Source organism: Lynx canadensis, chromosome B3 (assembly GCF_007474595.2).
Source record: "Lynx canadensis isolate LIC74 chromosome B3, mLynCan4.pri.v2, whole genome shotgun sequence".
NCBI lineage: Eukaryota > Metazoa > Chordata > Mammalia > Carnivora > Felidae > Lynx > Lynx canadensis.
In genome coordinates, this window is record NC_044308.2 from 87,011,473 (window position 1) to 87,038,107 (window position 26,635).

Here is a 26,635-nt window from a genome sequence, read left to right on the forward strand (position 1 = left end):
ACCACCATGAGAGTCCTGAAAAGTATAGCTCTAGAAAGGACTTAACATTTCTGAGAAATTTCTTAGATAAATTGCAGTAAAGAATCTTCCAGAGAAGTGTGATTCTCATGAGGAGTGAATCCAACTGCATGTCAGATCTGACCCACACACCTGCCAGCTCAGTGAGTCGCCATCACGAAAGCTGCTAGATTAGGTAGAGGCAGCAGATAGGAGAGAAAAGTGGTTTTTGGAGATCTGCTTTTGCGTTCACAACCTAAAGCTACCGGACTTCTGCCTGAATATAGCTTTTGTGACTCTAGGTGAAAGAGGCCCACCAAGCTCAGGCTGGGAGGAAGCAAGAGTTGTGTCGAGGTGCCTGGTTTCCTCTGTGACCTGGACAGGAAAAATGTTATTTCATAACACAGCAACAAGCACACCTCTTCCCAAGCCTTCCCTCTTCTGCCCAGCAGATAGTTCCAAGAGCAGAGGGCTCTTCTCTGGGGTGCCTGCACATTCTTACCTCTTTTTTCCTCACATCTGTTTGGGAAGAGTACATTTTGTTCCCTCATCCAATTTCATGCCCTGATATGGGAGTATAAAAGCAAGCTACTGCGTTGTAAGTTGAGGACTCCTGACTTAGGAAGTCCCGCTATAGAGCAGTTCTAACCTGCTCTTGATGTTAGACGGGAGCTACTTGGTCTGAGTATCTGCCTGCGACACTGTTGCTTTTCCATGTCTCTGCAGTCAGACAACTAAGGAACTGCTTATGCAGCAGTTCAGAGGCAAGATGGAGAATCTCTCTTGATTATTTATTTAAGAAATTCTTTGAAGCCTGCCATTTAACTCCAGCAGGGGAGTTGGGATTTTTCAGCCACACATAGTGATTTTATTCCTCTGAGCCTTATATGAATTATTGAGCTTTTCAGAAAAGAGAGCAAATAGTTCTGCAAGGTAATCAAAAGCAAATATGCTAATTTGGGTCCATAGGACAGTATTTTTATCAGAAAGCACATTAAGGTTAGATGAGTTATTCATCTAAATTAAGGAAATTGAAAAAGAGAGCAAGACTAGCAAATTACCTTTGCTGATGTTCGAAACCAGCCCTATCTTGGACTCTTTCTTAATCGTCTTTCTCAGTGTAAAACCTAGTTACTAGGATACAGCCGTGTGGCAGCATCTTTATTAGAAATTGTGTGGGAGAAAAAAAGGTCAGAGGCTCTTTTCCAATAACGGTTTGACAAGTAACACAGAGAAAAGAGCAGAAGGAATTGAGGTTTGTGGTGTTTCCCTGTATCAAGATTTTGAGATAATAGCACTTATGTGAATGGGAAGTCTCTGGGAATACATTTTATTAATCTCAGGATTTAAAGGAAAACAGACATGATATCATATTGTCATCAAAATTAAAACCAGGAAGCCTAAAAAGATACATAAAAATCCTTTCTAAAGGATCAGGTAAATATCAAAATATCAAATAAAGAACAAAAATCCCATTATCTGTCACTGGTGAAAATTTTCTTACCATGACACTAGCTAAATCCAAGAGTTGTATAATTATATAGCTAGAACTCACACCTCCAATTACCACAATTTGAAAATAGTCAGTCACTGAAGAGCTTAAACATTATAGAAAACTTTGTAAGAGCCAGATCTTGAACAAAAGTCTGCAGAGAGGTCATTATCCCTCTCTGCACTCCTCTCTGATATCTTCATATCAGAATAGAGATACATTTGTAAAAATTTGCACTAATGAAAATTTCTTTGAATTAAACCCTACTATCGTCTTCTAGCAAAATCTAAGCTATATGAATAAATTACTGAAATTCACATGAAGCTCTACAGTAAAACGTGTCTAAATTATTAACAGTACAATTTGCTGAAAGATAAAGAGACCAAGAAAATAAAAATACGTGACATCCCAGACATTCTGTGTTATCATGCCTTTCCCGCTCTCCTCCTCCACCCTTATCACACACAGAAGCAGTCTGGGCTAGAATAGAGCTCAGATGTGTTGGCTTCCAATAAACCTGGCATTGAAATTCAGTCTACCAATTTATTAGCTGTGTGACCTTGGGAGGATCATGTAGCTCTTTTGAGGCTTGGTTTCTTCAACTATAAAGTAAACAATTTTCAGGCTTATTGTGATAATTCAATGAGATCATATATTTAAGCTGTAGGTATTTAATGATTTATTATTATTATCATTATTATTATCAGAATTTTGAGGGGGAGCCAATAAAGAACACATTTCTTCCCTGCCTAAGGGTGAAACCAACTGAGAAATGAGTAGAAGTCATACAGATGGACTTTGAATTACTAATAACAGCTGGGCTGAAGATATAACTAGGTATGGGTCACAATAGGCTTGCTAGATTCTCTCTGGGTAAAGTCTACCCCTCTAGTCACTGGCACAGCTGTATAGGGACAGGCTTCTTTCCTCATGAAAAAGGATACACCAGACCATCCTCTCCCACTAAGCAGGGCTGCTACAAGAGCGAGCCTAGATGATCTGTGTCATGAATTCCCAGACATTTCTAGATGTACCTATTATTGCCTGTCCTGGAAGGAGGGAACAAGAAGGTTAAGAGAGACTGGAAGTCCCTCCACATGGAAATTTAAGATGAAGGGGCACTGAGATTTCTTCCAAAGCATTATAAATTTGATGGATATAATTTTAGAAAATTGATTTTTAATAGTTAAAAGTTGAATATTATAATACCTATATTTTATATATGAATGTAAATATATGTGTCTATATTGTGTGTGTATGTATATATATCCTCAATCCTTTTTCTTTGATACTTTTCCTACTGTGGTAAATTGAACTATTGTTCTCAGTTGTTACCTTCCTCCCACTAAAGAGTTTTTGCATGCTTTCTCTTCACCACAATTTTCTCAGTATCTTCCCTATAGGTGAAGTATACCTTTCCTGCCCCATCAACTTTGGCCATGGTCTTGTGACATGCTTTGGCTAGTGGAATACATGTGGATATTAGTTAAGCCATGTCTGAGCAGAAGCTTTAAATGAGCTTGTGTGATTTGTCTCCATCCATCCTTGACCATCTGTCCTTCACTGTAAGAACACCAAGTCCTATGTCTGGCTGCTTCCTCAGTCTGGATTCCAAGATGAATGGACACACAGAGCTGGCCCAATGGACCCAGCTCAGCCTAGGTAAGATCCTACCTGGTTACCTATGTCATCAACACATCTGCAGCTGACCTGCATCTTTCATGTAAAAGAATAAGTGTTATTGTAATTCACTGTGCTTTTAAGGTTGTAATACCACCAAATATTGACTAAACAGTAGACCATTTGTTCTTACTAGATCACTGACCAGACAGCTTTCAGGGTCATATCTCAGGTGAGAAGCAAGAATAGTAGTCAAAGCTCAGGACTAGGAGCGCTGGGGTGGCTCAGTCAGTTAAGCGTCCAACTTCAGCTCAGGTCATGATCTTGCAGTTCTTGAGTTTGAGCCCCATGTTGGGCTCTGTGCTGACAGCTCTGAAACTGGAACCTGCTTCGGGTTCTGTGTCTCCCTCTCTCTCTGCCTTTCCCCACTTGCACTCTGTATCTCTCTCAAAAATAAATAAACATGTGAAAAAAAAAAAAAGGCTCAGGACTAGCTGGTCTAAATCATATGGAATTGTGCTGAGTAAGCCTGACACCTGATGACCTGTTAATAATGTAATAGTGACAGCCAAACTTCTCACAGAGACTGCTAGCACTTTCTGAGCTGGACAAGGAATAGCACGTGGTTAGACACTGCCCAGTTGTTGTTCTGTGAATACCAGAAACAACAGGATCCTTACTCGGGGAATCCTAGCTCTCCTGATATGTATATTTGGAGGAAATGTTTTCTTAATGTGAATCTCATTTTAAGTTCTAGCAAGTGCATGGCAGTCAGGAGTGTATCAAATTGTCTTAGCCCTCCTGCATAGTATAATTTAACGTGTGAACGTTCCAAGTGTGCACTTGGATCTGTGAAATTGAATTGTGGCAAATACCTAGGTCTTATTACAATATAATATATTATAATAGAGCGTTTATGACCCAAAAGATTTCCAAAATCCAGTAATGGCCAATTTATTTTGAGAAATGCAAAAATAAAATTTGATGTTGCCTTGCTTTATACGATGGGATTTGACTCACAAATGTTTTTTTGTTTTTGAGATAGTGTACTTGCAGAGTGACTAAGGACAAAGACTCTTACTGAACTAACAGGACTCATTTCAAATGCCTACCTAACCCGTGTCCTAACTTTACATTTTTTGGGTAAGTCACACTGAGCTGTTTCCACTCTCCCCACCTGCAAAAACAGGGACAGTGATAAACCTACATAACAAGGTTGAATAAGGATTATAGGAAATTATATTTTAAAGCACTTAACACACTGTCATTGGCATATTGTAAGCACTTGATATTTGTTAGACATATTTTTACCATCATCTTTGCCATATATGATTATGGATAAAGCATAAACAACATTGAATATTTTAAAAAGTTTCAGCTGTTGGTACTTCCAAATGATTAAAATATGAATGAAATTTCATCAAACACTGAAGTTCCACTATTGTGATAGAGGAGATAAAAGGAGAAAAAGGAAATTCTGTTTTGTTTTGACAAGACAAGGCAGTAAGTTCCATAAATATTAAACAACTGACGTCAAGGCGAACATTTCAAAATGTCACTGCCTTTTAGTAATAATTATACTCATTTATTGTATAGCATTTACTCTTTTCAAGGAACTTTGCTGGCTATTTTCTTTAACCCTCCCAGCCATTTTATTATAAAAGTTATTTACATATTTCATACACATACCAGAAGTCAATGACATTTCTAAAAACACTGGCTCTTGAAAGCTTCCATAGAAAATACTTTTAAGGTTTTATTTTTATTTTTTTTGTAGAATGGATTCACCGCCTTCTTCTAGAGGTTTACTCCTTTGACAACACCAACCCAGTAAGTATGAAAAATCTGGGTGTGTTTATGTGTATTCATATGAATATTTTTATATTTTTCTTTGTGTGTTTGACGTTTCATAATTTTAAAAAAGCTTTATGGAAATGATTCAAACTGTAAAATTATATGAAATTCAAATTTTAGTGCCCAGAAATAAGGTTTTGTTGGAATTCAGCCATGTGCATTTGTTGGAATTCAGCCATATGATTGATGGCTATTTTCGCACGATCACAGCAGAGAAGAGTAGTTGCTCTAGAGAATGTATGACCTGCAAAGTTTAATATTTATCATCTGGACCTTTACAGAAAAAAGTTCACTGATCCTTACCCTTCTAGGGTATATATCTAGAAGTGGAATTTCTGTATTCAAAATAATGCCTATGAATAAATAAATATATATATATACCCTTTATAGTATTATGTTTACAGTATATGTGTATGTTTATTGATTGGTTGATTGATATAATATGTAAATATTGCCTAATTGCTCTCCAATGTGATTGTTCCAATTTATATTCCCACCCACCAGGAGCATTTGAAATGTTTCCATTTCTTCATATTCTTACCAGCATGTTTTTTAACACCTTTGTAATACTTGCTAATCTATGTCTCAGGCTCTTTTAAAGACTATAGTATCTAAAATTGTTTTCTTCTTAAAAGTCTTTATGTTTATGGTTACCTTTAAATTGGTGGCAAATGATATTGGTATATAACAGTAAAGTGATACGCAGAAAATAATGATGGATTATGAATGACTGAAATTTGTGAATCAGTGAAAGAGTGGAAACTTTCTGTGTTTTAATCCTGGGTCAGTCACTTGCTAATTGTGTGTTCTTGGACAAATTATTTAGCCTTTCTAGATTTAAATAAAGTGGAAATAATTGCTAAAATTTCCCTGTCTCTCTCATAGTATTGTTTTGGAGATTTATTGAGATTGTTAAGTTAAAGACTTTGATATAAGTATAGAACGTTATTTAAACGTAAGACATTACTGTGTTGTACCGTCTCCATGCATAACCTGTATCACAACTTAACTGAAGTTTCTACTGTTTCAAAGGTGACCAACATCATCCACTTTTGGAGTTTGGGTTTTGCTTACCTTGACATTTCTGTCAATAGTACCAACCCACAACCCTCCATTTCTACTTGTAGAAATTGTATTCACTGTTTGTTAGCCCTTTTCCATGAAATTTTGCCCAGATTCCATTCCCTATCATCATCTTGCATGATCTCTTCCTCCAGTAAATCTTTATATTACTTGAGGATGTTCTCTTGTAACATGGGACATATTCCCTATTCTTACTTGGGCTGCTTATGTGCTATGGGTAGGAATTGTTGTATTCCTTTGGCATCTTCTTCAGACTCCAACGTTGTTCCTTGCACATAATACTAGTAAATCCATGTGTTGACTTTAATTTCTTTTATAAGCATCTATTACCCCTTTGGAAAGTTTTGTTTGCCCTAATTTTGTCTATATGGCTGAATATATGACCCTTTAATATGGTAAACAAGGTCTTGGGCGGTGGGTCTCTTCTTGCCTCTTGAGACTCATCTTACAAGAGCCTGTCTTCCTTCTCTCTGCATCAGCCACCGTCATGTGCCAGTCCCCCAAGCATGTGTACTCCTGCTTTGGGGCCTTCACATCTACTGTTCCTAGGGTGTGGAATAATCTCCCTCCCTCTTCGTGGAATAATTTCTACTTATTTTTCGTACTTTATCTCAATTATTTATTCTCCAGAGAAGCTTTCCCTTACTTCCTTAGTTATGCCAAATATACTTCTTCTATGCCCTGATAATACTACAGACTTTCCACTGGCAGTGTTTATCAAAGTGACAATTTCATATTTATTTGTATGATTATTTGCTTAATGTTAGTCTTACCCATTAAGATTTATGCTTGAGGAACACAAGGGAATATTGGTTTTGCCTCACTGTTCTATCTCCAACATCTAATACAATACTGCATACATAGTAAATGCCTAATGATATCTGTTGGATGACTGAGTGAATATAGACTTGCTGTGTCCCCTGTAAAATAAAATCCAAAGTACTTTCCTCCCTTGCTCCCATTTTCCATGATCAATAAGGAAACACATAAGCAATGGCATAAACTGAGCTTTATTTGCTTTAGCCAAGTAGTCTGGGAAAATTTCCAGGGTGTCAAGACACCAGTCATATCTTCCAAGAATCAGTGACTTCTTGTAGCAGTTCTTAGTGACTTGCTACCACTGACCCCTGCCTTTTGAAAATTATATCTTCTCCAAGAAAATGCCAGAATGCTGTCTGTGATAGTTGGACTCCAGCTACAGGCTACTCTAAATATACCCAGATGCCATTTACTTTAAATTTCTATCAAAAAATTATCAGGTTGTTAAACCACTGAAGAATAATACACAATTTAAATTCAAGTGTCAAGCAGCGTGTCGATGTTTAAGAACAGGCCATCTTGCATTTGGTTTCTGACATAAAAAGTCCTGTCTTGCTGTGAGGTATGAATTACAGGCAACCCTATAACATCACATATCAAATCTGACACTAAGAGCAGCCTCCATATACATAAACACATGTGCATAATTACTATTCAAGCTGTATTTTAAAAGCTTTTGTGGTCAACAACACTAGACTTTATTGCCACTTATTAGTCTTAATACTATGGCAATAGATTGTGGCAGACAGAATTTTAAAAAGTACTTAGCTTTTGAAGATTTCAATAAAGCGAGTTTTCCTAATTTTACCCCCAAATATCTTTTTTGTTAATTGCCAAAATGATCCGGGAGGTGTGTTTAACAGGAGATAGAATATTTTGAGTTCAGGGTACCATGTTTATATATTCTTATTATAAATTCCCTCACAGTATAGCTATGGCAAGGACATGGTCTGTGAACAGATGTCAGCAGTCAACAGAACATATACAATGGCACTTCATCTATTGTTGTAACTTGGCCAAAGCCTCTTTCTGCAGCATTGTCTGTTGTCTTTCCACAGCATTGTTAGCATGTATGTGCCGCTTAGGGCCACCCAACTGAAACACAGGGAATTGTCTTCTGGATTTTGTTGAGGACTGAGCATTACTTGTCTTGATCTAAACTTGCCTCTTTACTTTCTAGAGCCTGAGTGTGGAAGAACAAATGCTTGCTTTTAACCAGAGGAAACGATCAAAGCAAATGGTCTGGATAAGATGGCTCTGTGTACTGGTTTAGTTATTGACTTAATCAGGGAGAGAAATTATTGCAGAAAATGTTCATATGCAGTCCTGGATTTTCTAAATTAATGAAGACTCTCATTTCCATTTTCAAACAGTGCTGCTGGGTATCATTCCTGCTTAATGTCACATTGTTGCTGGGTTGGTAGTGGGCTGGCATAAAAATGGGGTAGAGAGAAGGTGCCAGTCAATACTAGAAAGGCCCAGGAAGCAAGAGCGCCAATAGAACATCTGGGTTAGAGATACAGCTGCTTTGGGGAAGGTTCATATCCTTCTAGATGGGGTGATAAAATTCGGTGAGTCAGAACTTATATTATCGTGCATTTCGTAATAAGCTTCTAGCAGTGTTGGAGGACTGTCGTTGCCAAGACTGCTATTTACAGAGGAACCATTTGTGTTTCATTTTATTTTGCTTGATTGCTTCCATCGCATTGTGATGAAATTTGCCCAAAGTTTTGATAAAGGAGACCTTTTAACATTCTTAATAGTGAATTTTAGAAATATTATTGAAAATTGGGACTGCGGCAGTGTAAAAATCTGTTTTGAATCAATTTTCTTTGATGGAATAAACAAACATTGACGTGAGAAGGAGTTTTTGACTACAAAATGGTATCATCCTGTATCAACAGTGGTTATTCCTGGCTGAGGGTTTTCGATAATTTAAAATTCTTCCTTTTTGTTTGCCTCTATTTTCTGAATGCTTTCCTTTTTTCTCTTTTTTTTTTCCTTCCAAGTTTTTTATTTAAGTTCCAGTTAGTTAACATACAGTGTAGTATTAGTTTCAGGTGTAGGATTTAGTGATTTATCACTTACATACAACACCCAGTGCTCATCACACATGCCTTCCTTAGTACCCATCACTCATTTAACTTGTAATGTAAAAGCAGACACACATACATGAGCATACAAGCACGTGTATACATGTGCAAACACGTGGACTTATTTCCCTTAGTCTGAGCTGCTGTTTTGAAGGAACATGTATTCTTACCCTCCAGGATTCTATCTCACAACTGTTTTGGGGTGGGAGTGATAGAGAGGGAATGAGAAAGGGTGAGATAGGCAAAAACAGGAACTTCTGTGCCCTTGTCTGTGGCTGTTGTTTGAGTTGGATCTTTGACTCCCATTTTCCTCACTTTCCTGTAACTTTTGCAACTGTGGTATTCAGGACAGAAGTTAATTACTTGGCACGCTAATGACTTATGCTTTCCAAAGACCTTCACTTGTGTGCATTGTGAATTTTCCTTGTGGTCTGTTGGTGTTGTGGGCATTGTTATAGTTTGCCTACAGAACAGTCCTCTCCTCTACCTCAACTGTTTCCTTGCTAACGAAACCCAGCACTTGTTCAGGTATTGGGTGACCATGTTTCAAAAGCTCTTATTTAGCTGCCAAGGAGTGGGATGGCCCATGTCTTCTAATCTAAGTCAGTTGTGGTAGCTCTATTCCCTTTGCCAGTGGTGGGTTCAAGTGTGCACATGTGACACAATCCTGGCCAATTAAATACAAATGAAAATTTATTTGAGAGTTTTTTGGGAAATGTTTCCTTAATCTTACAAAAGGAACATAAAGCAGTGACTTGTGCTTTTTAAGTTGTTGTAAATGTGGCACAAGGGTGAAAACCTTAGAACTACCACAGACACGTTCCCATGGTAGAACAAAGACAAAGTCAACATGCCGAGGAAGGATTTGAGAAAGATGGAAGACGCCTGGTCCCTGTTGATATTGCTCTGCTCCTGAAAACTTCTACCTCTCAATTTATTGTTGTGAAGCAATAAGCTTTCTAATTGTTTTATCCACTTTTTTTTTTTTTGGTTGGATCCCTTACTTGCAGCTAAGATCATCCTAACTGGTTCAGCCTGTAGCCATATTTCAAAATGAGTCTCCCCACTCCCCTCCATTTCCTGTAGGAGATAAATAACTCAGAAAAATGTTAACTATTACTTGGATAAATACAGGATTGTTTTAACCCATGACCCATATAATGGTTCATTTTAGGGAGAAGGAACACACACACATCCTGCCAAGTGCTTTAAAACAACATGTGAATTAACAGTTTGGAATGCATTTAAAAGATCTACCAATACAGAAAGAGTTGAAAATGGTATATAACAGACAATTTAATACTAGGCAACAGTTAAAAATAGGGTAGCTCTGTGGGGATTTATCTGGAAAAGGCTTTAATATATATTTTAAGTGGAAAAAAACATGTTGCATACCTACCTATGCAATATATTATTTCACATGTGTGCATGTATATAAATGTGTGCATGCATATAAATTATATTTTATTTTATATAGATTTGTAAATGAATAGAAAAAGTTCCAGAAAATGTAAAAACAAATGAAGGGTGGTGGTTATCTTTGGGGAAAAGCTAGACTGAGGAATATAAAAGGGATGTTAAAATTCTTTACTCTATATTTAAGTAACATTTGAATTTTTAGTGAAAGAATTTATTCATGTATTACTTATGGAATTAAAACCTAAAAAACCCACAGGTCATGTTAAAACATTTACAATGGCTTTTAACTCTGTGATTATTACTTCCCACCTAATCCATTAAACAAAAAAATATGCCTATATAATTCACTTTCCTTTATTAATATTTTGAACAATATATAGAGATCTGCTTTTTTTTCTTTTTCTTTTTCTTTTTCCTTTTCTGTTTTTGCTATTGAGCACTTATTTCTCTCCCCACTTTCCCCAACATACACTTGTTAGGCCCACATGTCCCTTTCATGGACTTTTCTATTGTATATAGTCTAGGAAGGGTGGGTGTTCCCTGACTTCAGTTCCCTCTCTGGCCTCGAATCTGAGGCACCAAACCCTTAGTTCAGCCAGAAGTAGGGAGGCGCTTGCTCCTGGAGTTTTTATGTGAGTGCTTCAAGGTGAAAAGAAAATTTGGGGGTTAAATTGGTCACAGAGGGGACTCGAGGACCAAATTTTTTCTGTAGCGCATAGGTCCTTTTGGCCCAAGCTACACAACCTTTGGGCCTCTTTGGGTTTCTGCTTGCTCTCCAGACCTTCCCTTGGGAGCCCCCAGTGTCCTTCCAATCTGTTTGCTTAGATAGCTGAGTGTACTTATCTTGCTGGCAGCTAGGAACTGACAGATACAACTAATGTTAACTAAAATAGACATGTCTCTTTCTATGTGAGGTGATCCATAATCCCCAGGAACATCCTATGGGAGAAGACTATTCTTGGAATATGAATGTCCACAACAAAGTTTTAATCTGTGATTTATACAGCAGCAAGCTGGCTCTGGGGCTTTCTCTATTTAATCATAGCAATGATGATGCATTGTTCTTTTATATCCCTCAGGCTGCTCTCACTTTTGATTACACAGAGAAGGCACAGAATTCTTAAAGACATAATGAATCCAGAGGTCTTTCACCTGGAGTTTGACTTTTAAAGAATTCTATTTGTGACTTGCTTTACAGTTGTAAATTGTGGACCTATAGAACGACTGTCATTGAATTTAGTCCCTGGAAGGAACTCAGTAGTTATCTATGAACATACGTTCATTTTAAAACTAAGAAACTGAGGGGCGCCTGGGTGGCGCAGTCGGTTAAGCGTCCGACTTCAGCCAGGTCACGATCTCGCGGTCCATGAGTTCGAGCCCCGCGTCAGGCTCTGGCCTGATGGCTCAGAGCCTGGAGCCTGTTTCCGATTCTGTGTCTCCCTCTCTCTCTGCCCCTCCCCCGTTCATGCTCTGTCTCTCTCTGTCCCAAAAATAAATAAACGTTGAAAAAAAAATTTTTTTAAAACTAAGAAACTGAAACTCCTAGTTAAGAGACTTAACCCAAATCATAACTATTTACAGACAGAACTGTGCTTAGAATTCAAGTCTTCTGAATCCTCGTCCCAAGTTCTTTCTTGAGACACCACTCTTGAAGGATTTTATGATAATTAAAAAAAAAAAAAAGATGGAGTTTAAAAGCCACTTTGCTTTGAAAAGCGTGGTAAATAGATTCATAATAATGCTTTTTAGACATCAGCTAAAGAGGAATGCACTTAGCATTTGCTTCACTTACACTTCTGTTGTTTGATTATCACGTTTTAGGAAACTGTCTTTTAGATAGAAATAGGAAAAAGTAAAACACATTTTTAAAAAATATCTATTTATTTTTGAGAGAGAGAGAAGGAGAGAGAGAGCAGGGGCAGAGGAGGGGCAGAGAGAGGGGAAACAACTTGAAGTGGGCTCCAGGCTCTGAGCTGTCAGCACAGAGCCCAACGCGGGGCTCGAACTCACAAACCATGAGATCATGACCTGAACCCAAGGCAGAAGCTTAACCAACTGAACCACCCAGGTGCCCCGTGACCTTCTCACCTTTTAACCCCCTACTCAAACTTCAGGTCTCAACTGGCTCAAATGTCATTTCCTCCAGAAGCTTCTCCTGACTTCCAGAACAGGTCTAGGTGTCTCCCCTCTGTTCCCAGAACACCCTATGCTTAACATACATCGCACCCCATGAAATGGCCTCTTTTTCAGTTTGTCTCTTCTTCCAGACCAGAGAGCCCTTGAGGTCAGAGACAAGACTAGCACATCCCAAGCGTCTCACAGGGTGCCTGATACTTAAATATTTATGTAAAGTTGACAACACATCAGGAACCAATGAGAGGTTGTTAGGCAAACAATTACACCAGCCATAGGATTTTTGTTAAAAGAATTCACAGTTGGTGAGCTCTCTACTGCCTGAATCAAATACTAAATCTCCATCACAAGTTTCTCATCAATGGATTAAATATGTTGTGAGTTACAATCATATGCCCCACTAGAGTTAGCTGCTATGGTGTCTTTAGGGAGACCAGCTTCGAGTTGGAGAGGGAAAATTAATGCAATTGGGAAGCAAGTTTGAAAACAAAAGTTAGAAGAAATCCATAAAGATAAATCTAGAAGTACCTAACTATATGTAGCAGGTAAAGCTCAATGTTGGCACTCAAAAGAAAGAGAGATCAGGGTAAACTGGAACAGACATAGTATTCACTGAGGGATCTAAACATGAGCAATCTCTAGAATAAAGAATAAAATTTAGCTCGGTCACTTTTAGGAGGAACTAATTATAGGCTACGAAAAGAGGCCCATCTGTCATTGTTTTCAGTTTACTCTGGTGGTTAAAAGAAAAATCTTTTTCAGAAGGATTAGAACCATAATCTTTGAGTAATGGATTAAAGCAATTAATTTGAAATCCATTCTTAGTTATATTTTCAAGTAGCTTCATTCTTCCTTCTTTTTATCCTGCCATTGATTTCATTATTCTTCCTGAATAATATTGTTATTCAGTTTAGAAAAAATATATACAAAAATCCTGAGGCAGTCTAAGGATATTATTCTGAAAGTGGAGAATTTCAGCAACAGTCCACAGTGCTGTACAGGAGGCCAGCATTTGCCCGTTTCAGCCACCGTTAGCAACCCATCAATTTCTCACACAAAAAGTCACAGTGACCTACAGTTGAAGAGGAGTCACTCTGAACCACTTAGTCAAAATGACAAGCATGTCCTTGGTGACAGGATGTTTGAATGGTTGGCCAAGGGTTTGCTGGGGTGACAGCCTATGGGTGTAATTGGAACTGCATTTTCCCCTGAAGAGCTTTGAAAGGCTACTTCCATCTCTGGTCCCCCCCTCTCTGAATTTGCTTTATCTTCACATTCTTCAGTTAAGTGATACATAATTCTGCTCTTATATTACTTTATCAAACACATTACTCACTTTAAAATAGTTACCATAAAGTTAGAACTCCTAGCTAGGTAGCCCTTGTTCTTGAGCCTGAGATAGTAAGTAAAAGTCATGTATGAGACCACAGCCAGAAAGAAGTACCTGCAGGCAAAAAAGGATGTAGGAACCCTCTTTTCTATCATGGTGACTAAAATTGCATCTTTGTGGCTGTATCTCTGTTACGAATCATTTCTCAAAACAGCCATTTTTAACAGACATTACACTCTCCTGGTCCTTCCCTTGAACCTCATAATTACCTACAGTCCTTCAATATTATTAATTTCATACGTTCTATTTTTTGATAGCCTTTTTTTTTACCTCATTCCCTCTAGAACCTCAATTTCAGCATTTGACACCATCTAAATAACCAATCTATTGATTATCCATGTTTACCCTGTCCATATGACATTGCTTCTTCCCTTACTTGACTTAACTCCATGGCCAATCATTCTAATCACTTCTTGGCATGCACTGCCTGAGAAATCTTTTACCTTTCTTTTCAATCTGGTCTGTTGGTGACAAATTCCTTTCAACCTTTGTCTCTCTGAAAATGTCTTTATTTCACCTTTATTTTCCAAAGACCTTTTTGCCAGATGTTTACTTTGGAAACTCTGAAGATGTTTTTCTAGTGTCTTATGACTTGCACTATTTGTGATGGGAAGTCTATAGCAATTTATTGGTTTTCTACATATAATGCGTGTGTTTTTTTCCTTCTGAATACTTTAAGGATATTTTCTTCATCACTGTTTATTATCAATTTGATGTTGGTATTCTAGTGTTGTTCTCTTTGTGTTACCCTCCGTGTAGTTCACAGAGTATATTAAGTCTGTCAATTTGTAATTTTAGTCACGTTTGGAAAACTTAAACCCTTGTTTATTCAAATATTTTTATGTTCACTTCTCTTTCTTCCCCTTCTGGGACTCATTGGCTCATATTTTAGACTGCTTCGTATTGTCACTGAGGCCCATGTTCATTTTTATTTTCAGACACTTTGCTTTCTGAGCTTCACTTTGGATAATATATAATATATATTGCTATGTCATCAAGTTCACTGATTTTTTTTCCTGCGGTGTTAATCTTTTTTAATCCCATCCAGAGAGTTTGTCATTTATGACTGTATTTTTCATCTCTACAATTTCCATTTGGGTCTTTTTCCATTTCCCTCTCATTATGTTCATATTTTCTTTCAAAGCCTATGTATCTGTTAAAGTCTTAGTCTATCTGTCTTATATCTTTTAAGGTCTTACTCTTCTAATTTTACATCTTTATTATCTCTGTATCTGTTTGTAGTAGGTGACTTATTTTCTCCTGCTAACGGTTGACATTTTCTTGTTTCTTAGTATTTATTATATTTATTATTATATGCTAGACATTTTAAATTTTATGTTCAGTGCCACATTTCGCTTTCTTTCTTTAAAAATGTTAAACATTTTCTTTCGGGTAGTTAAGTTACTTGGGAATCAGCTTGATTATTTTGAGGGTTTTTTGTTTTACATTTTGCTAGAGTGGGTCTAGCTTAGACCTACAAGTAACCTTCTTGGGTCTCTAGTGAATGTTTCAAGTGTTCAATAAGGACTCTCTACTCTGGCTGGCTGGAACTCGAATGTCTTCCAGCTTGGCATAAACATGACAATTGCTTCAGCTTAAAGCTTCCCATTTGTTTTTTTTCCAGCATTATTTATGGCTTAGTATTCAGCAACAGAATCAAAACTTCCTGAGTTATTTCTCTGTTACTTTCCCTGTAAATGCCAGTTATTTCGGCCTCCCTCAATTCCTTAATATTTTTCTTCTCAACTCAGTGAGACCACCATGTTCTGTGGGTCCACCCCGTATCCTGTGGCTCAGAAATGACTTCATGTAGCAAACCAAGAAAAATCATTTGTTTTCCCTCTCTCGGGGATCACAGTCTCACATTGCCTAATGTCCAATGTTTGAAAACAGCTGTTTTACATATTTCTTCCAGTTTTCTCCTGGCGTTTTGTTTTGTTTGTTTTTTGGTAGTCTTGTTCCAGTTACCTTAACATGTGTAGAAGCAAAAGTTCTGAGTATGCTCCCTTTTGAAGTAGGGGCTTAGAATAGTGCCACGATTCAAAAGCTGGATGTTCTCATCCCAAATAAAATGTTCAAGAGGAAACATGAACTTCAGGTTGAAAAAATCTTGACTGGATTCCTGGTACCACTATTTACAACTTGCATGATTGTGAACAAGACCCTGAACCTCTCTGTGCTTTTATTTTCTCTTCTCTATGATAATGGTAATGACAATACCACCATGGGTGTATAGCTGCAAGATTTGGATGAAATAATACACATGAAGAGCTTGTAGAGATTACTCAAATTTAATTCCCTCAAAGAATCCTGTGACTTTCCCAGTTTGCCCTGATCTCTCTTTCTTTTGAGTGCCAACATTGAGCTTTACCTGCTGCATATAGTTAGGTACTTCTAGATTTATCTTTATGGCTTTCTTCTTATTTTTGTTTTCAAACTTGCTTCCCAATTGCATTAATTTTCTCTCTCCAACTCGAAGCTGGTCTCCCTAAAGACACCATAGCAGCTAACTCTAGTGGGGCATATGATTGTAACTCACAACATATTTAATCCATTGATGAGAAACTTGTGATGGAGATTTGGTATTTGATTCAGGCAGTAGAGAGCTCACCAACTGTGAATTCTTTTAACAAAAATCCTATGGCTGGTATAATTGTTTGCCTGACAACCTCTCATTGGTTCCTGATGTGTTGTCAACTTTACATAAATATTTAAGTATCAGGCACCCCGTGAGATGCTTGGGATGTGTTAGTGTACAAGACCTGATCTCTGACCTCAAGGACTCTCTGGTCTGGAGGAAGAGATAAACTGAAAAAGAGGCCATTTCATGGGGTGCGATGTATGTTAAGCATAGGGTGTTCTGGGAACAGAGGGGAGACACCTAGACCTGTTCTGGAAGTCAGGAGAAACTTCTGGAGGAAATGACATTTGAGCCAGTTGAGACCTGAAGTTTGAGTGGGGGGTTTAAGGGTGAGAAGGTCATTGCAGCAGAGGGAAGAGTATGTACAAAGAAATGAAATTTGGACAGAACTATGTTTGTTTGTTTTCAGAATTTGGAAAGACCTACATGGCTGGAACTTAAGAGAAGAAGAGTATCACGAGCTGGAAAAATCAGCAGAGCCTTGTATGTTTCATGAATGCTATTGGACTTTATCTCCAATGTATGGAGAGTAATTTGAAGTGTCTTCAATAAGGAAGACATTACCATGATCCTATTATTGAGAAAACATTCCAGATAGAATGTGAAGTGAATGGAGTTGGGCAGGAATAGATACAGAGAGAGCTAGTAAGGGGCTGAAAACTACTGTATTTCATTAATTTTAAGACATATGCTTTTCACATATTATTGTCTCTGAAATACGGGTTCATCTTGCCAATAGTGACATGTCCTAGATTAACTGGTATCTTTTATTTCTTCCTAGTGACAAAAAATATAATAGTAGAGTTTACACACCATGGCAGCTTAGATTCAAGTCCACAAAGTCAGGAATGACTGTAGCTTTAACTAAAGTAGTTCAAGCAGAGCTGAAGAGCAGTGGATGTGAAATCAAGACATATCTTGGAGTTCAGATCATCAGGATCTGATGACTGATTGCATTTGGGAACATGAGATTGAGGGAAAAGTTAATGATTTCTCCTGTTTTTATTTTATTTTATTTTTCATTTGAGCAGTTGGGGAGGTGCTGGTTTGGGTAGCAGGGTATGTGTTGGGGATCAATAACCTCAATAAAGAATTCAATAGGGTTTGCGGGGATGAGGTGGAAAAGGTATGGAATGGGGGAGATGAAGAGTATAGTTCTGGGGACCATCCAAGTTAGAATGCCCCATCAGGCATTGTATCTACACTTCTGTTGATGAAAGGAACTAGAACAAGAGATGTAGGCTTCTCTGCTGTGTTTATTAACCAACAAACACATAAAGTAGCCACAGTTACTTTAGGCTGCCAGGGAAGTAGTTTCCCCTCGAAGGCTACTCTTTCATGAGGATTAGTCTCATTCCAGAAGTAAGCATCTCTAAAGAATGAACTCTTATATTGATGCCTCCATCTTCTGTGTGTCTGGTAGATTTCCCTCGGGAGAAGTCTAATCTTTTTCCTGGATCCCTCACGTTTATTTTTAGGATAACCTCACCATCTTATAGAAAAGCCATATGTATATTCACCTTAGCTGAGTTCAAGAGCCCACATTTAAAAGAAATTACTTGGGAAGTCTTGCCTTTGTAACTTCAAAGACCAGGATGCTGGTTTATATTTGTCTGCAGGAATAGTGGAAAGGTAAGAGAAAGAGGAGACTCTTCTGATCATGACCCTACCTTCTCTCTCTCCATAAGTTCTTCCTGGACTACCAGTACCAGGCATGTTTTGATTAGGCACCTGTTGAGAACTTTGCCAGGCACTGGTCCCCTTTTCCATATGGTGGGGCTCTGAACCCCTGCTAGTGCTTCCCAGGGTACACAGGTATACCTGATGGTATAAGCTGATCTTCTGGCTTTCAAGAGCCTTATGGATCCTGAGTAGGGCTTGGAGAGAGGATAGGAAACTCTGGTATGGCTATAAGGGGCTGGCCTTATTTCATTCATATGGTGAAACTCAAGTAGACTGGTTGGGCATCTTAATACTCATTAGATACCCATTGAAGGCCTTGAGTTTTAGAAGATGGAAAGTTCAAAGCCACGCAATGATCTGGCAATATTAAAACCTGGTCTTCTGAATTCCAGTTGACTCTTCTCACTAGATCAGAGAAGCTACTGACAAAAATAAGAAAGGTTTCTTGAAGTGTTTTAAATTACCGTAAATGGTATGGAATGTAGGTCCCTGAGAAAGGCCTAATATTCAGGGGTCTCCCAGATGTCTGGAGTAATTTCACCAAACATGACACCCCTTAAATTAGTGATAATATTAAGGTTGTCTTTGCAGCTATTTAATTCTGACCAATAGAGCAGGGAAACCTCCAAGAAAACTCTGCAGAGGCTCCTAGAAGGCAGGGGGTCAAGCAGAGATTTGTTTGCTCCCAGAATCTAGGAGATGCCCTGTGTTTGGGCCCTTTAATTTTAATAATGGACCCAGAATGTGGTTTCCCTGATTGTTCCTAGGCTCAAAAAATATCCAGCTGAACGAAGTACAATGTTGGTCATTGCCCTGGGCATTGTGCATACAGTGGAGAACTTTCTGGTTTGGTCCCCAGAAACTGTTGCTCCCAAGCACCAGGAGTTCAGATCTGAAGTTTTGCTGCTGTGAGTGTGTTGAATGCCTTGTCACAGGCTGTTCTGTGGAGTGAGATCACAGAGTTCAACAATGGGTTATGTTAGCAAGGGAAAGATTTTCTTGTGTGTAGAATCATGCCCTTCAGCAAATCTGTTAACCTCATTTGAACCTGGACCCTTTTCTTCTTGAAAGTAATAAAGCCTCTGAAATGACTGCACTTGGCAAGAGGGTCTCTTGTGTCATTTACAGCAGGGGAGAACTCACAGAGTAAGTGAATTACTTTGGTTTCCAATAAAAATGTTAATATCTGCCTTAGATGTGAACAAAGGACACTGTATTTCAATAATGAGACGATCAAATCCACAGGGGCTGAGGGAGATGGGTGTGTGGAGTTGATGCCACTTAGCTCCAGACAGAGAGAGTGGGGTTGGGGGGAGAAGGAGAAAGAGAGAGGGAGAGGGAGACAGAGAGATGAAGGGACTGGGAGAAAGAGAGTGTGAGTGAGCATGAGCCTGAGCACGGAGAAGAAGAAAGACCTCAAGATATGCAAGCCTTTAGAGGAACTCAAACTATTCAAACTGGGATTGAGAAATCACCAAATCAAACTGCTCTCATTTGGTAACCTGTAATAGAAGAGAAGGCTGTGTGTGTCTTTCTTCTAGGACTCTGGTATGTGGTGGTCATGAAAAAGAAACTTTAGAATATAACTTTGTTCTTTTCAATTGCATAAGATGCAGGTAGCCTTTAAAGAAGAGCAGGATAATTTTAACATAGAGAAAAATGTTCATACCCATCAACATTATGTTATTCTGTATTTCAAAACTCAACTCCCATCCCCCACCAAAACCCACAAAGATTATATATACTTTGTTAATGAGCGAGCAGAGGCTTGTCCATATAAGATTCTGACTGAACCGTTTTTTCTATATAGTGTTATTAACAATAGCTATCATTTAACAAGCACTTACTACATACGAGACATGATGTTAAAAGCAGTTGCATGCAATGTCTCTAACTTTAGGGAACTTTCCAGGTTGTACAATCACCCCTATTTTAGAGATGTGTAAACTGAGACTCAGAGAGGTTAAGTGACCTGCTTAAGGTCAAAAGGCTAATGGGAAAGAATTGAGTTAGGTTTAAAAAAGCTCAATGTGAGGAGGAATCTATGGAGGAAGTTCACTGTTACTAGTAATTTGCAGGCTATGTGCTTCCATTTATTTACCTAAGATCCAGGAATAGGCAATCCTAGCACTTGAATTTTATTTAAGGATTATTTCAATATAATTGGGTACAGCTAATGTCTTAGCTTTACCTTGGAGTTTTACTCAAATGTCAACTTCATTTGTAAGTATTGCAGTCTTTTTTTTGTATAAGTTATAGATCTAAATAACCAAATAGTGATCCACATTCGTACAGGTGGATATTCTGACCTTAGATGTTCTGAGGCCTTAAACACCCCCTTCCCCTGAAATTTACAAGAAGAAAAGCCAAGTATAGGAGAGTTTTCATTCACTGAAGTCAATGTGTATTTCCTTCATATCTCTATTGAAATGCGTAAGCCCGTTTCAGCCTCTGTAGTTCTCAAGGGTAAACTATGTTGATATTTAAATTACACTTATAAATAAATATAATTTATTAACCAGCCTATAATAATTTCCTACAGACCGTGAATTTAATTATTATTTTTTTAACCAACTTCTAACCAAAAGTTGATACTTCTTCCCAGAAGATGACTAATTAAATCTTTCAGGGCTCAGTTGAATTTGATAATTCTAATCTCTCTCAGATAAATTCAGTGACTGGAGAAGAGGACATCTCTAGAGATAACTGGAAAGGAGAGGAGGAAGGGATAAGGAGACCTCGTAACCTGTAAGTACCCTGGATATTATCTTCCCAACCTGTCTCTGAACAGGTGACTGCCATCTTCTTGAGTGTTGGCATTTGAAGGAATAACATTTAAAAAAAAACAACAACAAGAATTTCCCAGAAGGATTATATCCAAATGTCATGTTTGAGTTGCAGTAGAATATAATTTCTGGAAGCATGGCCTTTGTGTGTGTTTGTGTTTGTTAAAAATGTTCCTGCCGGCATAGGTTAGAAGGCAAAAATTAAAACAGTTTATGGTATTCATTACATGGTCATCCAAGTTTTCTTTATTCACAAAAATATTTACTTACTGTTCCTGAACTACCATGTAGTATTTTAATAAACATCACCACATTGCAGCTTCTGGCAGATGTTGGAATTGTGCTCATCTATAAGTATATCACATTATTTTATTTTATTTTATTTTATTTTATTTTATTTTATTTTATTTATCCTGACAACCTCTTTAATTGGCAATAATTTTCAAACATTCCCAACTGACTTCTCAGATGGGATGCTGTGGCTGACATACACTAAGATGACTTCAGAGAGTCACGCTCTTGTATAATCCTTCCCCTTGAATGCAGGATGCGATGCACCTGTGGTTACTTCTGGCCAGTAGAATATGGCAAAAGGATGCAATTCCCTTGATTAGCTTACACTATATGGCAAAGGTGCTGGGATATCACTCCTGTGATTATGCAATGTTACATAAAATTCCTTTTCCGCAGCTCAGAGTGAGAGATTCTCTGACTGGCCTAAAATAAGTAAGCTGAATATTGTGGGACAGTCAATGTAGGCAAACTCGTGGCAAATAACTAGTGTGTCCTCTGGGATGTGAGAACAGTCTATAGCCAACTGCTAGCAAGATCTTAATCATACAACTGCAGGAAATCCCAACAACCTGAATGAGTTTGGAAAAGAAACCCAAGCTCCAGAAGAGAACACAATTTAGTAGACACCTTCACTGCAGCCTTGTGAGGTCCTGATCAGAGGATCCAGTTAAGCTGTGCCCAGAATCCTGACCTATGGAAACTGTGAGATGATAAATATGTATTGTTATAAGTTTGTGGTCATTTCCTACTCAGCAATAGGAAATGAAGACAGGTGCTATGGCCTGCCTATCCTATCCTATTCATTTTCATTTTCATTTTTCTGTGGAAAAGAATTGAGTGATAATGGAATTGTAGAATATTAATATAATTTAAAATAGCTCCAACTTCTCATAAACTTTAATAGCTCACTTAGAGGATACTTGTAAGTAGTCAGCCCTTTAACTGTATATAACAATGGAAGGCCAAGGAAGGGCAAGTCACTTGAGCTCTAATTTGGGATTGAGTACAGGAAGCAATTGCGGGATCTGTTTGAGGGGGCTAAAGACTTGAGTGGGGAATCACCACCACTTTCTATTTTTATGCTTGAGACTTTTTTGGAAATAGCAGCTGCTAAACAATGTAATCACAAAACACAAAAGTGTTTTCATGACACTAATTGTTCTGTTTTCTGGAATTATCATAGGTAATGTAATTGAAGGGTATCCCATAGAGCAAGTGGAAGAGGAAAATTGTGCAGTGACATTATTCCTGAACAATGCTGAAACCTATATGGTTTAATGTGGGTACTTCTTTGATTAGCAGTTGGTTTCGTTAAAAAATATATAACTACCTATATTTGTAACTTATGAAATTAATCTATTCCCAAGTTAAAAATTTCAAGCCATACAAAAATATACACTAAAATACAGATCTTGATTTGTGATGTAGTTACATCCCAATAAATTCATCATAAATTTAAAATATCCTGTCAAAAATGCATTTAATATACCTGGCCTACTGAACAGCACAGCTCAGCCTAGCCTACTTTAAATGTGCTCAGAACACTTAATGCTGACCTACATACAGTTGGTCAAAATCATCCAACACAAAGCCTTTTTTAAAATAATGAAATGTTGAATATTTCATTTAACTTACTGAATACTGTACTAAAAAAGAAAAACAGAATGGTTATAGGTGTGTGGATTATTTATCTGTGATTGTGTGGCAGACTGGGAGCTGAGGCTTTCTGACGCTGCCCTGCACCAAGACAGCATATCATACTGTAAATCACTAACCAGGAAAAAGATCAAAATTCAAAGTATGGTTTGAGTGCATATCCCTTCTTCAAGAAATTATAAGTTGAACCATCATAAGTCAGGGAACATCTGTATCTGCTTCTGACTCACATCTTGAACCCTTTCCCCAATAGGCAACAATCATCAGCACTTTCTTGTTCATCCTGTAGGAAACGTGTGATACATTTAGATGCTCACATATCCTTTTGAAGCTTTATGTGAACATAAAGCTATATATATGTCTTTTTGGACATATATAGGAATATAGGACCCACTGTGTTCTTTATCTTATTTTTTGAGAGTAACAGTATATCCTGGAGATTTTTACCTATCAACAATGAACTTATGCTGTTTTAAAATAATTTTAAAATATTATAATTGTGTATGTATCCATGCATGTATATATGTACATATAAATTGTATATGTATGTATATTTTTATGAACATATGACACATACTGTATCATAAGCACTCTATATGTGTTAACTCATTTAATCTTAACAACTCTATGAAATAGATACTCCTTTTAGTACCACTTTACAGATTAGGAAACTGAGGCACAGATTGTTTAGGAATTTGTTCAAGGTCACAGAGCTAATAAGTGGTAGAACCATCCAGATATTAGATGAGGCAGTAAAGCCTCAGAGCTCATGCTCAGTTAATATCCTAATTATGTTGATGCTTAAGTATCAACTTAAGTTGCTCTCAGTGATATATATATATATATATATATATACACACACACACACACACACACACACACAAAACCATGCTTAAAAACATTTTTTGCACCTTCACAGTTGCACACACGTGCAAATCTGTCTGTGGAATAAATTCCTCAAAATCAAATTTCTGAGTTGGAAGATATACACATTTTTAGTTTTTATAGAAACTATCAAATTGCCTTCTAAGGAAGTTATGACAATGTGTACACCCATTGCCAGTGTGGATAATGCCTTTTTCCTCACAATCTTGCCAAGACTGTATACTATCAAACTATTGCCAATCTGGCAGCTAAAAATTACTATCTTTATTTTGCTTTAATTTGCATTTATTTGTGAGAGGGATTGGGCATCCTTCCATCTGCATGTAAGCCATATGTGTTTACTTTTGAGAGAAATGCCTATTAATCTATATTTTAAAGAGGATTTGGGGTATTTTTCTTTATTGATTTTAGGAGAGTTTTATATTTTAAGGAAAATAGCATTTTACCTTAGAATATATTGCAAATATTCTCCAGTTTGTTTTTTGGCTTTTGTCTTTGTTTACACTACTCGGTTTTAACCACACCCAAGTTTTAAATTTTTATGAAGAGTAATTTACCAGCATGTTCTCTAACGGTTTCTGGATTTTCTAGCCTCGATTTAAAAAGTTGTTCGACTTCAGGATTTCGAAATTTTGGGATAATTTCTTTATTATGGGCATGATTTCATTATTTTCCTTTGATGTTTACTTCAGTTGGAAATTATTTTGATACAAAGAGTGAAGGAAAAATTCAGCTTTATTCTTAGTTTAAGTAGCTGATGGTCCCATCAAAATTTATTGAATAATGTCTCCCATTTCCACTTTTTGCATACAGTAAATTGTCATATCTACTTGCACATATTACTGGACTTTTTGTAACCACTCTATAGTCTGGCTACCTGGGCCTTCCTCCTCCCCCTCCCCCATTACTATTTTATTTCAGAATTTTCTTGATATTCTCACATATTTATTTTTTCCAGTTGAACTTTTTTAAAAATTTAAATTAATTTTAAAATATAACTTGTATAAATGTAAGATAGAAAACATGATATTTTGATATATATATATATATATATATATATACACACACACACACATACACACACACACACACACACAGTGAAATGATTACTATAGTCAGGCTAATTAGCATGTCCATCCCTTCACATGGTTACCGTGTGTGTGTGTGTGTGTGTGTGTGTGTGTAGTGAAAGCACCTGAGACCTACTCTTTTAGCACATTTCTGGTATCTAATACAGTATTTTTAAAAAATATTTAATGTTTATTTATTTTTCAGAGAGAGAGAGAGAGACAGAGTGCGAGCAGGAGAGGGGCAGAGAGAGAGGGAGACACAGAATCCCAAGCAGGCTCCAGGCTCTCAGCTGTCAGCCCAGAGCCCAAAGCAGGGCTTGAATCCACAGACCACAAGATCATGACTTGAGCCAAAGTCAGATGCTTAACTGACTGAGCCACCCAGGTGCCCCTCTAATACAGTATCTTTAACTCTAGTGGCCATTCTGCACATTCGATCTCTAGAAGTTATTCATCCTATACAACTGCAACTTTGTGCACTTTGACCAGCATCTCCCCATTTCCTTCATCTCCTTGTCTCTGGTAACCATCCTTGTACTCTGCTTCTAAGAACCAGTGTTTTTAGATTCCACATATAAGTGAGGCCATGCAATACTTTTCTTTTGTGTCTGATTTATTTCACTTAGCAAAAAGTTCTCCAGTAATTAGACTTTAAAATTTTGTCTCTTTATCAGAAAATGTTGTTATTCTTTAAAAAAAATTTTTTTTCAATGTTTATTTATTTTTGGGACAGAGAGAGACAGAGCATGAACGGGGGAGGGGCAGAGAGAGAGGGAGACACAGAATCGGAAACAGGCTCCAGGCTCTGAGCCATCAGCCCAGAGCCTGACGTGGGGCTCGAACTCACGGACCGCGAGATCGTGACCTGGCTAAAGTCGGACGCTTAACCGACTGCGCCACCCAGGTGCCACAGAAAATGTTGTTATTCTTAATGATATCACACCAAATAGTTAGATTAATTTATAGGAAACAAAAATGTTTACTGTGGAATATTCTTAACCCCGAATATGGTATATAATTTCCATTAGTTCATATTTTTATGTCTTTAAGAAAATTTTGAGGGGCGCCTGGGTGGCTCAGTTGGTTAAGCATCTTGATTTCGGCTCAGGTCGTGATCTCACATTTCCTGAGTAATAGCCCTGTGTCTGGCTCTGTGCTGACAGTGCAAGCTTACTTGGAATCCTCTCTTTCCCTCTCTCTCTGTTCCTCCCCCCCAAATAAATTACTTTTAAAAGAGAAAATTTTGAGGTTTCCTCATTTCTTGCTTATTACTAGGATGCAAGTAAGTGTTACGTGAGTGTTGGTATTGGTACATAGGATCTTCCCTATGTATAGGAAAGCGATTAGATTTTTAGAATACCAATTTTGTAATAGCTAACTGACAAATATTTTGTGATTTCCTCCCTTCTTTCCTCTGTTGTTTTTTTTTTTTTTAGGATTTTTCAGATATGTAATTATATCATCTGTAGATAATTTTGTTACTACTTTCCTCTAAAACTCATTTTTTTCTCTTAAGTAACTGAATTGATTGGTGCTTTCAGGACAATACTAAATAAAACATTTAGAGAAAAGTATCACCTTGTTCTTGATTTTAATAAGTAAGCTGTTGATGTTTAACCACAAAGAATATTTACTGACAGTCTTCTAACAAATATCTGTTATCAAATGTATACCAATTGTTAAGAGGTGTATTCCAAATTCAGTCGGAAACTTGAATTTT